Source organism: Antechinus flavipes, chromosome 1, assembly GCF_016432865.1.
Source record: "Antechinus flavipes isolate AdamAnt ecotype Samford, QLD, Australia chromosome 1, AdamAnt_v2, whole genome shotgun sequence".
Lineage (NCBI taxonomy): Eukaryota > Metazoa > Chordata > Mammalia > Dasyuromorphia > Dasyuridae > Antechinus > Antechinus flavipes.
The window spans coordinates 474360003-474375107 of record NC_067398.1 but is presented as its reverse complement, the minus strand read 5'-3'; the positions used below and the strand labels follow the sequence as shown (position 1 = coordinate 474375107).

Sequence of the window (15105 nt, the reverse complement as noted above, 5' to 3'; positions counted from 1 at the left end):
GTTGACACTCTGAGACCCAATTTCCAAAAAAAGTAAGATAAACAGCATAATCCACCCTCTGCCTTCTTGTCTGAGTCATAGTGAGATGGGCTTTTTGTAAAATATAAAATAATATTCAATTACAAAGATATTCTAATTAAATGTGTTTTAAATGCAAAATACTATGTAAAAGGAAACACTATTCAGACTAATCCTTTGGATAATCTAAGATTGTGTTAGCATTGTAATTAAAGACCCCTGAAGAACTGGGAAAAAATGAGTAAGTGATATCACAAATTCATCTTTCCAGCATTCAGAGGCAGTGTTTAATTGATGGTATTTAAGAAGGCAAAAGGATGGGTCTTTTGTTAGGAGATGAAAGACTCAGTTTTTGTTGTCCTTGGGGAGAAGCAGCAGGTTGATCTGTGTGTGTTCATGCACACGCACACACACACACACACACACACACACACACACACACACACACACATACACACACACATACACACACACTCTCACAAGCATATTCTGAGTCCAAAGGTAGAAAGATTCCAGTCCAATTCTTCATGACCCTATTTAGTATCAAAGTATCAAGATGCTGGAGTGGTTTGTCATTCCTTTCTCTAGTTCATTTTACCAATGAAGAAACTGAGGCAGCAAACATGATTAAGTACTTGCTCAGGGTCATATAACTAGTAGGTGTCTGAAGCAAGATTTGAACTCATAAAGATGAGTTTTTCTGGCAATCCATCCACTGTGCTACCTAATTTACCCAGAATTTTGTTTTGCTTATTAGTAAAATAGAACATTGCCTAGCTATTTTTAGTGAAAGAATGATAACAAGAGATATCACTCCTTTTGCCTAGCTCTCCTTTAGGGTCATGACTTTCTTTCTAATCAATGCCCTTGACTCTATTGTATTTCTAGGGTTGAGGATGAGAGGAGAATAGATCTTTAAAATTTCTCATGTGCAAAACAAAGGGAATGGAGAAAAAGCAGAGATGTCAATTTACATGCCAGATTCAAATTACCCCTTAGCAAAGCTATTATTAAACATATATGTAAGACACATTTGAAATCTTTTTTTTTAATTCATTCTTTTGTGAAGCTGTAAAATATGAATTAATACAATTTATCTGGTTCATATCAATCTCTTTCTTTTTGAGAACATCTCAGAAAAGAGTCGGTCCTTTTTTCTCCCTCCCTGGCTCTTTATTGTAACATATGATAAATCCTGTGCAATTATAATTGTAATGCCAGTATATTTGAATTGTTCTTTGTTTTGTTTTTGTTTCTTATAAATTTTTTCTTTGATCTGGGGTTCTTGAAATTTAGCGATGAATTTCTATCTGTTTTTCTTTATAGAATCTCTTTGAGGTAGTGATCAGTGGATTTTTTTTCTATTTTAATTTTTACTTCAGGACAATTGAATTATTTCTTTTGTTATTGACTCAAGGTTCTTTTTTTTTTCTTTTTTCTTTTTTTTTTTTTTTTTGGTAAAAACATTCAGATAATCCAATTATTCTTATGTTTTCTTTTCTTGATCTGTTTTCCAGAGCTATTGATTTTCTTATAAGATGTTTCACATTCTCTTCTGTTTTTTCATTCTTTGTATTTTATTTTATTATTTCAGGATTACTTGTAATTTCAGCGGCTTCCCCTTGATCAAGAGTAATTTTCAAAGAATCTTTCTTCTTTGTGACTCTGGATCTCATTTTCTAGTTGGTTGACTTTCTTATCATGATCTTGTTTTTTTCTTGAATTGATTTTTTTAGCTTTTCCTTAATTTCTCTCATTTGATTTTGAAATTTTTGAGTCAGTAGTCATTTAACATTAAACTTTGAAATAGCTGAGATTTTTTGTTTTGTTTTGTTTTTACTTCAAAATCCTCCTCTGAAGATGAACCTTGCTTTTCCCTGTTTCCCTGTAGCTTTCTATGGTCAGGTTCTTTCTTATTTTCCTGGTATTTTTTTTTTTTTTAATAATAACGCAATAGTGTAATCACCTTTAGTTCTTGAGCAAGGCAATAGTGTCTCTAGCATCACTTCAGTTCTCCCTTCTAATCTAAAATCCTAAAGCAAGAACTTCAGTCTCAGCGAACCTATTTTACTACCTCTGGAGGCTGTAAACAAACTTTCAGGGACAACTTGGGATATTTTATATTTTATCTTTCTTGCTGAGGTAATTGAGGTTAAATGACTTGCCCAGGGTCACATAGCTGAAAGTGTTGCCTGAGACCAGATTTCAACTCAGGGTCTCCTGACTTCAGGGCTGGTGCTCTATCCTAACTGTGCACCACCTAACTGCCCCCTCCCTCCTTTATTATCTCTTTAGGATAAAAGCTCAGTAGAAACAGTCCTGTATCAAAAGGTATGCGCAGTTTGATAACCCATTCCGGATAATTCCAATTTTCTCACTGGATTCTTTCTTCATGCCTTCTATGGTTGTCTTAGAAAGATGCCTATTCTTCTCCAAGTCTTGTTTGTTCTTTATCATCTGTGTTAGCCCTGAGGTACAATTTAACTTTGTTTGTGGAGGAAATCAGGAGAGTATGGAATTTTCTGACCTATTCAACCTACCCCTAAGGGCTTTTATAAATATTATTTCAAGGGATTGTTTTAGCAATCTTGTGAGGTAGATATTATTACTTCCATTTTATAGACCTGAGGCTGACAAAGAGTTAATTGCCCAGGAATAACAAATATAATTATCAGTTCAATACAATATATATTTATTCTGTGGGAATAGAAAGAAAGATATTCAACAAAGATTCTAACCCTCAAGGAGCTGTCAAACACTGGAAAAGTGTTTTTTTTTTTTTAATGGATTTTAAAAGCCATCTCTGCAGATATTTTCCTTATTCTTTACTTAACTAGTTAATTGATTTCAGGTCTTAAAATGATTTAGGGTTAGGGATTGGACTTATGATTTCATTGGTGTAGGGAATCTCTGGATGAGAAAATAAACTTGGTTGAGTTATTTTTTTAATCCTGACTTGTAAAAAGACCAATTTAATATAAAAAAAGAAGACAACTTAAAGACCTACTCTTTCTGTTGTCTTATGACATAATTTTAAGTAAAATGAATGCTTTCCAATTAAAACCATCCTATCTATTACATAAAATAGTTTGCATGAAACATCTATAATGAGACAATGTGGAACTAAGCATTGGAATGTTAATAGTTTTCATTTTACCGTCTTTCTGAGAATGAAAAATTATACTTTTTCCAGACAATAAGAGACAATCAATAGCTTCAAAGAATTGGGGAGGGGGGTAAGGAGGGGGAGGATTAATGTTGGAGGTGATTAAATCTTCCTCTTCTCTACCACATCAAGAAATAAAAATGAACTCTTCATCTTAACCTTAGGGTTGATTAAGGTGATCATGTCTCTTCAGGAGACCAGCTGCCCAGATGGGAATCAGAAGTCATAATGTTAGGCATTGAATTTGTGCTTCAACAGATCCACATTAGCTTCAACCATGTTTTTCACTAGTTCATCAAAAGTGACAGTAGATTTCCAGTTTAGTTTTTATTTTGCTTTAGTACAGTCTCCTTGCAGTTGGCCTTTAATATTTGTAATTACTTGTAATAATACTTGTAATACTTGCACTAGATTTACAGTCACATGGATCTTGCCAGTCACCTTATATCAATACACCTCATTTTTATACTTTCCTTCCTATACAATAATTTTCCCAATATAAAAAAATGTTTTAACTAAAAATTCAGGAACACTGTGGACTTCATCAGTTGCAATGACAAAGTTTTGGCTCATTGGTCTAAAGATTAGCTGCATACCCTCAACAGTGTCCTTGGTATGGCCCCAATTTTGCTTGGGATCCAGATTCCCCAAACCAAAGCTCTCCAATTGTCCATGGTGAATTTCAACTACAGATTGGCTAATTTTTACAGTTACAAAATTAGTCCCAGGGATTCTCATGTTTGAAAAAAAAAATACCATTCACAACAAACAGATTGCAGGCCTTGAAGAACTTCACCAAAATTCAGTAAACATAGTTTTGCTGCTCCAAATGGTGAGAGAAGATTAAAAGGGTTAGTTTTTTTTTTTACTGTATTTCTTATACTTTTCCATAAAGTTTACTTGTTAAGATTTAGTAGAACTTCACAGCCCACAAGTCTTCCTTGAATCAAGAAGCTGTAGAGTGGGCTTCTTACTAGTAGATCTCTGCAAGTTTCACATCATTATCTTCAAGTATTTTCAGTGAGAACTGTATAATATAATTTTATAATTTCCTTCAATATGAATCCAGGGGTTCTTAAAGAGATATCCAATCCACTGGCATTGAAGGAATATAATTGAGGTATAATTCCATAGATCTTATCACCACCTCCCAAGAAGAATTCATCCAAATATAAATCATCCTGGTTGGTGATACCACTGATTAGGACATCTTCTTGGACTTGTCCATCTTGCCACCATTGCCTCCTTGGTGACTGAGACAGCATCCCAATTTGGTACCTTATTTCCTCAAGGTTGGAATGCAGTGCGAGTCCAGAAGCAGAAAGAATCTAACCTGTGTGATTCCTCTGGGAATGGAGGGTTGAGGAGCCTGGAGAAGTAAGAGGAACAGAACAAAGAAAAGGAGAGGGCGAAGAAGGAACAGGGGGCAAAGAGGGAGAAAGGAACTCAGGATGCCTATACTGCCACAATCACAGAGCTGGGTTAATGAACAGACATTGACTGAGAAAATCTCTAAGAATGTAGGTCAGCACCTTTTCTGCAACATATGAATCTTAAAGAAATTGGCTAAAAGAGGAGATTGAATTAAGGAGGCCAGTAAAATAAACTTTTTCCTCCTATTTTTCTCCTTTCCCTTACTCCAATCTTCAAAAAAGAGTTAATAGTTACTATATGGTGAATTTACTCAAAAACAGTACCTAGATAATATGTGACAGTTTTATTCTTCCTTTGTGAATGCCTTCATCAATTGAAGTTTCAAATAGGAGTCATAGGAAAGAAGAAGTAGGTTACTTTTAGATGAATTTTTAGAGTGGAGTGAATCAATTGCACTTAACCATTTTGTAATAATAGTATTGTGAGATGAGTAGTTAATTAGTTTTGTGTTAAGCCAATTGTTTCTCTCACCATATTCCTTGCAATTGATTCAGATACATTCCAAAGGAATATCAACTCTAATTACACTTGGTAAAAGGGGATTTTCAAAGAGGATGTCTTTCCCTTTCTCTTCTCTTCATGTGGGCCAATTTTGTTTAATGTGTGTTTGAGGTATAAAATAATAGGGCTTGTTTAAAGAGACTCATGTTTCTAAGTCACTGAATTATTCACCTGGTGACTCTCTAAAGGACAAATTCAAAACAGAAAGGTCAGGGCAATTTTAGGAAAACATCAGTTTTCATAAGTCAGATAGCTCAATAAGAAAGGTTCTTTACTGAACTGAGAAAGAATCAGAACAGATGAATACAAAATAAGTGGCATAAGTAGAAAAATGATGTCAGCCTGGAATTTACACACACTGACTGTAAAGCAGTCAGGAAAAACAAAAGGTGGGGTGAGAATATTAATGTCAATATAGAATTATCACAGTTATTCATTAGAAGTGATATATCATAGCTTTCATTTCAACCAAAGTTTTCTTCCAAACCTTAGTCTTGTTTTTCCATAAATGGGACTTTCTATTGTGATGACTGCATATTTAAAATCCCGAAGTCAGGAATTCAGATTAGGGAAAATCGTTGATCTTTATTCATAGTAGAGGTGAAGAAGGATCAAAGGTGAAGGGGAAGCAGAGGTGAAGGGGAATCAGAGGTGAAGGGGGATTGGAGTTGAAGGGGGTCATGATAGCAATGTGAGCAGCTGTGTCAAGAAGCCAGCCAGCAGTCTCTCCTTCCACTTCCCTCTCTGCCCCCCTGCCTCCACCCACCAAAATCGTCATTTCCTATACAACACATCAGGACTTGCACAAAGAGTGGGTGGGGCCATTCTTTCTCCAAGCATATATATTAATAGAGTATGGTCCAATTACTATTTAGCCTCATGTGCTTGGGACCTCAGTGCATTAACTCGAGCTTCAGCCCATTACATTCTATTTTATCTATGAATACCTTATCCTAATAAACATATAATAAATATATCCTAAAAACATTTTGTTTTTACTTATTACTATAAAGAACTGACTTTAAAAACATGTGAAATAAGTCAGTGTTGGTACAATCCAATTGGATGACTTAGTTTCCCAATCTTGGCTTGCCAAGTATTGTGTATTTTTGAGCAAATTAGATTAATTCTCTGCAGCCAGATGAATTGTCTCATTTTTAAAATAACACTAGTAGCTGATGGCTTACAGGATAGAATGCTGATCTGGAGTTGGTAAGACCCGAGTTCAAATTTAGCCTGAGACACTAAGTTGTATAATCATAACCAAGCCACTTGTCTGAAAAAAAAAATAAGAAGAAAATGGCAAACTACCTCATTATCTTTCCCAGGAAAAGCCCAAATTGGGTCACAAAGAATCATTCATGACTGAAATGGCTAAATAACAAAAATGACAGAATTGGAATAGATGGCCTCTAAAGTTTCTTCAAGTTGTAAATATAGGATCCTATATCCGATGGAATGTCCTTTCTATTTATAGTTTCCAAATGTGTCTATGCCTAAAACTAACCAGATCACCTATACTGTATAGAGTACACATAATCCTAGAAGTTTAATACTGATAAGAAATAATTAAGCATCTACAACAGGGTGTGTTTAAAAAGCTCTATTAAGGGCTTGTGGGGTGGTGTTAACCTGAAGTTACACTGTTGATTTTTTTTTTCCTTTATGACCTATTTCTCTTCTGAATTTTCAATAAATTTGCATTTGCAAACTAAAAGTAATAGCTACATCTTTTTAGTCATGGGACTTAAATAGTTACTACTAATGTCCTTAATGAATTGATGTAAAAAGTCAGAGATTAGAGAGAATGTAACCTAAAGCTGACCAAGATAAATGTTAAAATTCTGGAGTTAACATGTATATAACAGGTGAATTCACTTATTTATTTAAAGTGCTATAATTCCAGTGACTAAAACTTCTGTAATATACAAAAGGTAACATGAATAATCATAGTTATTAACATCATCATCTTCTTCTTCTTCTCCTTCTTTTCCTCCTTATTTTTTTCTTTTTCTTCTCTTTCTCTCCCTCCTCTATCTCTTCCTTCTCCTTCTTTTTATAGTAGTATGTTTATTTATTTTTAATATATATTGCTTTATGAAACATGTTGGGAAAGAAAAATCAGAGCAAAAAAGAAAAAACATGGAAGACATAAAAAGAAAAAGAAGTGAACATAGCATGTCTTGATTTACATTCAGTCTCCTTAATTCTTTTTTTTGTAATGATGCAGATGGTACTTTCTGTCCAAAGTCCATTTGAGATTGAGATTTGGTTCTGCTTTTTTCACTTAGCATCAGTTCATGTAAAATTTTCCAGGCCATTGTAAAATCAAATTGTTCACCATTTTTATAAAACAATAATATTCCATTACCTTCATGCACCACAACTTGTTCAGCCTTTCCCCAATTGATAGGCAACTGCTCTTTTTACAATTCTTTGCTAACACTAAAAGGGCGACAACAAATATTTTTGCACATGTGGGTTCTTTTCCCTCCTTTATGATTTCCTTGGGTTACAGACCCAAAAGGTATGTATACTTTTATTACTTTTTGGGCATAGTTACAGATTGCTCTCCAGAATGATTTAATCATTTCACAACTCCAACAGTAATGCATGTGTTCCACTTTTTTCACATCCCCTTCAATATTTCTCATTATTATTTCCTGTCATTTTAGGCAATCTGTGAGGTATGAGATGGAACCTCAGCATTGTATTAATTTACATTTTTCTAATCAATAGTGATTTAGAGCATTTTTTCATATAACAAAAAATGGCTTTAATTTCCTCATTGTTTGTTCACATCCTTTGAAGATTTATCAATTGGGGAATAACTTGTATTTTTTCTAAATTTGACATAGTTCTTTATATAGTTTAGAAATGAGACCTTTATCACAAATACTGTCTGTTAAGATTTATCCCCAACTTTGTATTTCCCTTTTAATCTTGTTTCTGTTGATTTTGTTTGTGCAAAAACATCTCCATTTAATATAATCTAATTTGTCCATTTGGCCTTTCATAATGTTCTCTAGGTGTTCTTTGGTCATATATTCCTCTCTTCTCCAAAGATCTCATTAGTAAATCATCCCTTGTTCTCCTAATTTGTTTATGGTATCATCTTTGTGCCTAAAGCATGTATCTATTTTGACTTTATTTTGGTTTGGGGTGTGAGATGTAGGTCTATGCTATGTTTATGATATATTATTTTCCAGTTTTCTCAGCAAATCTGTCATATCACGAGTTCTTATTCCAGAAGCTGGAGTTTGGAGGGTTATCAAATATGAGATTGCCATAGGCCTTGATTATTGGGTTGTATGTATCTAATCTGTTCCACTGATGAACCACTAAATTTCTTACCAAATGATTTTGATTACTGCTGCTTTATAATATTGTTTTAGGTTTAGTACTGCTAAGCCACCATCCTTTGCATATTTCCATTAATTTCCTTGATATTCTTGACCTTTTGTTCTTACAGATGAATTTTATTATTAATTTTTCTACTTCTATAAAATAATGTTTTGGTAGTTTGATTGTCATGGCACTGAAAAAGTAGGTCAATCTAGGCAGAATTGTCATTTTTATATTAGCTTGACCTAGCCATGAGCAATTGATATTTTTCCAGTTGTTTGGATCTGATTTTATTTGTGTGAGAATTGTTTTGTAATTGTGTTCATATAGTTCTTGACTTTGTCTTGGTAGGTAAATCCCCAAGTATTTTATGTTGTCTTTAGTAATTTATATTTCTATCTCTAGCTGATGGGCATTGTCAGTAATATATAGAAATGATGATGATTTGTGTGGGTTTAGTTTATATTCTGCAAATCTGCTAAAGCTATAAATTTTTTCCAGTAGATTTTTGGAAGATTTTCTAGGATTCTCTATGTATATCATCATATCTTCTGCAAAGAGTGATAGTTTTATTTCCTCATTGCCTATCCTAATTCCTTTAATTTCTCTTTCTTTTCTATTGGTAAAGCCAACATTTCCAGGACAAAGTTGAATAATAGTCATGATAATGAGCATCCTTTTCCCTCCCTGATCTAATTGAGAATGCATACAGTTTCTCTCTCCATTATAAATAATGCTTGCTATAGATTTTAGATAGCTATTGCTTATTATTTTAAGAAAGCTCCTCTTTATCCCTTTGCTCTCAGGTGTTTTTGTTTTTTTTTTTTTTTTTTTTTAAGGAATGGATGATGTATTTTGTCAAAAGCTCTTTTGGCATCTATTGAGATTATCATATAATTTCTGTTAGTTTTGTTATTGATATGGTTAATTAGGGAAATAGATGTATTTATATTGAATTAGCCCTGCATTCCTGGTATAAATCCAACTTGATCATAGTATAATATCCTGTTGATAAGTTTCTGCAATCTCTTTGCTAATATTTTATTTAAAATTTTGGCATCAATATTCATTAGGGAGATTGGTCTCTGATTTTCTTTCACTTTTTTGACCTTTCCTGATTTAGGCATCAGTGCCATATTTGTATCATAGAAGAAATTTGGCAATACTCCTTCTTCACTTTTTTTTCCCAAATAGTTTACATAGTATTGGAAGTAATTGTTCTATAAATATTTAGTATAATTCACCTGCAAATCCATTCTGCCCTGGAGACTTTTTTCTTAGAGAATTCATTAATGACTTGTTCATTTTTTTTTCTAAAATGGGACTATTGAAATATTTTATTTCCTCTTCTGTTAACCTGAGCAATTTATATTTTTGTAAATATTCATCCATTTTGGTTAAATTGTTAGACTTGCTGCTATAAAGTTGGGCAAAATAGTTCCTAATTAGTGTTTTAATTTCTCTTTCACTGGTAGTAAGTTCACCCCTTTCATTTTTGATATTAGCAATTTGGATTTCTTCCCTTTTTCTGGTCAAAAAAAATTGAATCTATTTTGTTAGTTTTTTCATAAAGCCATCTCTTAATTTTGTTTATTCATCCAATAGATTTCTTTGCTTCTATTTTATTAATCTCTCAGATTTTCAAAATTTCTAATTTGGTATTTAATTGGAGCTTTTTAATTTGTTATTTTTCTAGCTTTTTTAGTTGCATGCCTATTTCATTGAGCTCCTCTTTCCCTATTTTGTTTATGTAGCTATATAGAGTTACAAAATTTCCCCTAAGAATTGCTTTGGCTGTATCCCATACCTTTGGTATGTTGTCTCATTATTATAATTTTCTTGAATGGAATTCTGTATCGTTTCTTATTTGTTATTTGACCCATTCATTTTTTAAGAATCTTCACCTTCTTCTCCTTCTCCTCACCCTCCTCATTTTGTTCCTGCTCTTCATTCTTCTTCTGTTGTCCCTGTTCCTGGAACTCTCCCCTTCTTCTACTCTGATAAATGAACTCTCTGCCTTCTGATAAGTCACAATTAAAATTATGCTTTTAACAGGAGTCTTTGCCAACCTCTCTTAATTCTAGTGCCTTCTCTATTAATTATTTCTTTTCCTAGAGATAGCCTGCCTTGTATATATAAGTGTGTATGTTCTCTCCTGTTAGAGTTTAAGCTCCTTGAGGAAAAGGGATATCTTTTCTGTTTTTTTTTCCTATCCCCAGTGTTTAGCATAGTATCTGAAATATAGTAGATACTGAATAAATATTTATTTATTTATTTATTTATTTATAATAAATATTGATACTGTCCTGTATATAGAATTGTTGACTTGTAATCAAGAAAAATCTGAGTTCAAATACTACCTTATATACTCTTATCAGCTATATGACCTTGGCCAAGTAAATTATCCTCATCTGTACTCAATTTTCCAGTCCATAAAGTTGAGAATAATAATTTGCCACATAGGTTTGTGATGAGAATCAAATAATGTCATATTTATAAGGTATTTTACAAATCTTAAAGTGTTTGCCATAATTATATTCAAAACTTGGAGGGCACACACACCAGTCACTAAAAATTGATATTATTTATAAATCATATACATATAGCACTATTCTAATTTATTGTATTCATTATAGAGCACACACAAAATACAAATTAAAATGGATGATACAGTCCAACAAATCAATTAAATCAATAATTATTAGTTACTTAATATATACCAAGCAAGCACTTTGTCTAAGCATTGTGGCTTAGTTAATGAAATGAAAAACAGTCCATGCCCTCAAAAGTTTATGATCTATAGGTAGAGATAAGACATAAAAGGGAGGAAAGGGAGGAAACCTTATTGTGTGGCACCTAATGTGCAGGCATCTTGTCCATGAAGTTGAAACCAGACAGGGGAACAAGAATGAGCTGTCTCATTCTTGAACAGTCAAGAACAATCAAGTCTAGTTTCTGCTTTCTATCTAGGAAAGCATTGAGAAGAGTTTGGTACTCAACACTCAGCCTTCTAGAAAGTTGGGGAAGCTGAGAGAGGTAGTATCAAACAAGATTTCAGCAAGAAATGTGATGAGTTTGGAAGCAATGAGTTTATAGTAGAAAGGGTAACTATGGAGCTGAACCCATGTAGGGTAGGAAATAAAATAACAAATTGAATAATATTTTAAAAAAATATTTCCATCAAAAGCACAAAATTGTTATACTCATTTGAAAAAATAATAATTTAATATATTTTAGTAAAGATGGTAATGCTATTTTAGTAGTAGAAATGTGCACATGTTTTTGTTTCAAACTTTTGAGACAGTCTTTCCAATCAACCTAACATGACAGCCATCATTTTGCAGCAAGAGCAAGATACCTCCTCTTCAAATGTGAGTATTGCTATTTGTACCTAATCCAATCCTAACCAATAAACCCTCATTAAATACCTATAATGTCAGACACTGTACTAAAAACTGGGTATACAAAAGAGGATACTCTCAAGCAAATCACAACCTAACAAAGGAATCATCAAGTAAAGAAATATACATAGTTGATTAGTGTATATAACAAATAGAAAATAACTGATAGAAAGATTAAAAGATGCTGGGCAAGACTTCCTACGGAAGATGGGATTTCGGTTGCTACTTGGTGGAAGTCTAAGAAGCTAGGAAATACACATGAAAAGAGAGAACATCCCAGCCCTAGGAAACAGCCAGAAAAAATGTCCTGTGATACCAAAGTCTGATTTCAAGTTTAAATTATTTTGATTCTTGGTTTTAATGACTGTTTTTCCTGCAAAATATATTTAGATACAAATGGAAAAAGAGTTAGATGCAAATGGGAAAAATATACTACTGGATGCATTTATTAATCAAGTTACTCAAAGTTCAATCCCATCCTCAATTATGTAAAGTTTTTTTTTTTTTTCCTGAAATCTGGCTAGTAAATTTCCATCTGTATTGATATCTGTAAAGTGTTATAGTATTTTTAACAAAGGGATTAATAATTAATGAAATCTTCAATTAGAAGATTTTTCATGCAAGTTGTAAAATAATTTCCATATGCTTTAAGTATGCTTATATGGCAGAATGGTAAAGGTAATATTTTATTCACAAAAGCTTAGTTTCAAAATATGATGGCATCATAATATCATTAGCTAATATCTCAAGGGAAACTATAGACAGAGTGAAAGGTACATTATTAATGACAATGCATATAAATCCATACTTAAATAACCTTGGAAATTTTTAATTTTAGGCTACTTTCATTATATCTGGTTAGAGCTTCATTCCTTATACCTCATAATGTAACTTACAGAGAGCTCATAGTTAAACTGGAAAAATAAACTGAGCCTTTTTTAAAGCTTTCATTCACTTATAATTACATCATAAATGGTGTCTTCAATTTGCAAGGGTGCAGTTTGTTTGTTTGATTTGGTATGAATCTTTTTAAGCCACTGGTCAATTGTTAGGTTAATTGTTAATTGTGAGGCTAATTGTTCATTTGTTCAGTTGTATTTGACTCTTCATGACCTCATGGACCAAAGCACACCAAGCCCTTCTGTCTCTACTATTTCTCAAAGTCTGTTAACACTATCTATCTATTTAATCCTCTGCCATCTTTTTCTTCTTTTGCCTTCAGTCTTTAATAACATCAGAATCTTTTCCAATGAGTTCTGTGTTCCCACTATGTGGATGAAGTTTTTAGGTATTAACTTCAGTATTTGCCTTTCCAATAAAAAGTCTGAATTAACTTCTTTAAGTATTTACTGATTTGATCCTCTTATTGCCCAATGGACTCTCAAAAATCTTCTTCAGCTGCATCCAAAAGTTGATGCTCCATTTCTCATTTTTCCTTATAGCTCAAGTCTCACAGTCATACATTAGTATTGGAAAACCCATAGTTTTGACTATACAGACCTTTGTTGGCAAGATAATGTCTCTGATTTGCCATAGATTTCCCTCTATGGAACAAACATCTTTTATTTTCATAGCTAATTATGTGTAAACTAGATATATGTCATCAGACTCACAATAACTTCAATATGGCATTAAAACCACATGAAATGTAAGATGCCCACTCTCTGTTTATCTCTAAGGTTGAACTCTTCTTCATTCATATTCTTCCTATTATATTTTGTATGATAGCTAACCATCTGACAGATGGATCAAATAAAAGTATTAATGTCATTTTGTAATTAAGAATTAGTAAGGCTCAAGTCTTTCTCTTTCTCTTTTTTCATATAAAATATAAAAAGAAGTCCTAATTTTTTTTTTTTTGCCTCATCCCCAAGATCATCTTGTATACCCTTGGGTAAGTATACCCCTTTGGAAACTCATAGTACAAAGAACTCCTTGTGCTAACAAATCAGATCAACAATGCTCTACAATCTGAAGTTTTAAGGATTTTCTTAGGACAGTAAAAGATTAGTGATTGCTCAGGATCATACAGAATCAGTATTTTACAGAGGAAAGATTTTGCCTCAGATTTTCCCTACTCCAATGCCAGCCCTTATTCATTTTGCTATGCTGCTTTGCAGTTCATTAATAACAGGTCTAACATCTGTTGAGATCTAATGGTCCACACTTTCTATTCTTGTGATTTGATATCCCCAAGCTCCCTTTTTCCTCTGGATTTTCTTCTGTCTGTGATTGAATAGCACAGTTGTTGCATACATTCCTAATGAGGCAGAACTCAATTCTGTCCTAAAAAACTAGACTTTAATGGTTACTTATAGTCAGTCACACTGAAGTTGGTTGACCTTGGATATTGCTGTTAACTAATTCAGAATCTGAAGTTCTGCTGACTAGAGTTACTTAAACAAAAAATAGGCCACACTCATAATTTGCTCACCTGGGTGAGTTGATCACAAATAATGTCCATCGATTTTTTATTTGACAAATGCTTTGATAGCATCTTTATTGCTAGGTATCTCAGAGTCTGATGGTTTTTGTGTAGTTAGTATTTCACATGCTGTGGCCTCGATCATTTATTTAATTAGTAGCTTGATTTTCCTTTTTAGTGTTGAGCATAGTAATATTTTCTATATCCAGCCCTGACATCTGGGGAGTACTAGTTAAACTGGAAAAAAACATCCAGATAATACTTTATAAACTAGAAAAATTTTTATTATTATTATTATTTATTATTATTTTGGGAAGTGAGGTTGTGCTGGTGTCAACACTAATTGGCACAGGACAGCTGACAGTTAAATTTTCAATTGAGCATTTACAAGTCAGAAATTGGCAAATGCTGTAAATCAGGGCTTGATTTATAATTTTGTTGATTTCTATATTTACAAAAATGATTGGAAAATCATAGATTAAATTTGAAAGTATATCATGCTTTCTTTAATTTCTAGAGAACCGGTTGTTAAAAAACAACATTGTAATAATTATAAGTATTATACTATTTGAGCATTACAATGCTACTGGAAACACATTGCACTTATCATTTCCATATTATAGATAAAGAAATGTATGTGGAGGTATTTTTTCTAAGATCAAGCAATTAGGAAATGGCAGTCATTAAATAACATTTATTTTAGCCAACTGAAATGTTTACTCCCAACGATGTTTTTTTTTTTTTTTGCTAACAATTATTTACTACTGAAAGTTCTAACAATTTTGTACTTATGTTCACTTTTTATTCATTTCCTT

At 32.7% G+C, this 15105-nt stretch overlaps 1 pseudogene; it reads right to left on the bottom strand.

The window, feature by feature from the left end:
• Nucleotides 1–3415: 3415 nt before the first annotated feature.
• Nucleotides 3416–14329, bottom strand: LOC127546789 (GDP-mannose 4,6 dehydratase-like; annotated as a pseudogene).
• Between the last annotated feature and the right edge of the window lie 776 nt (nt 14330–15105).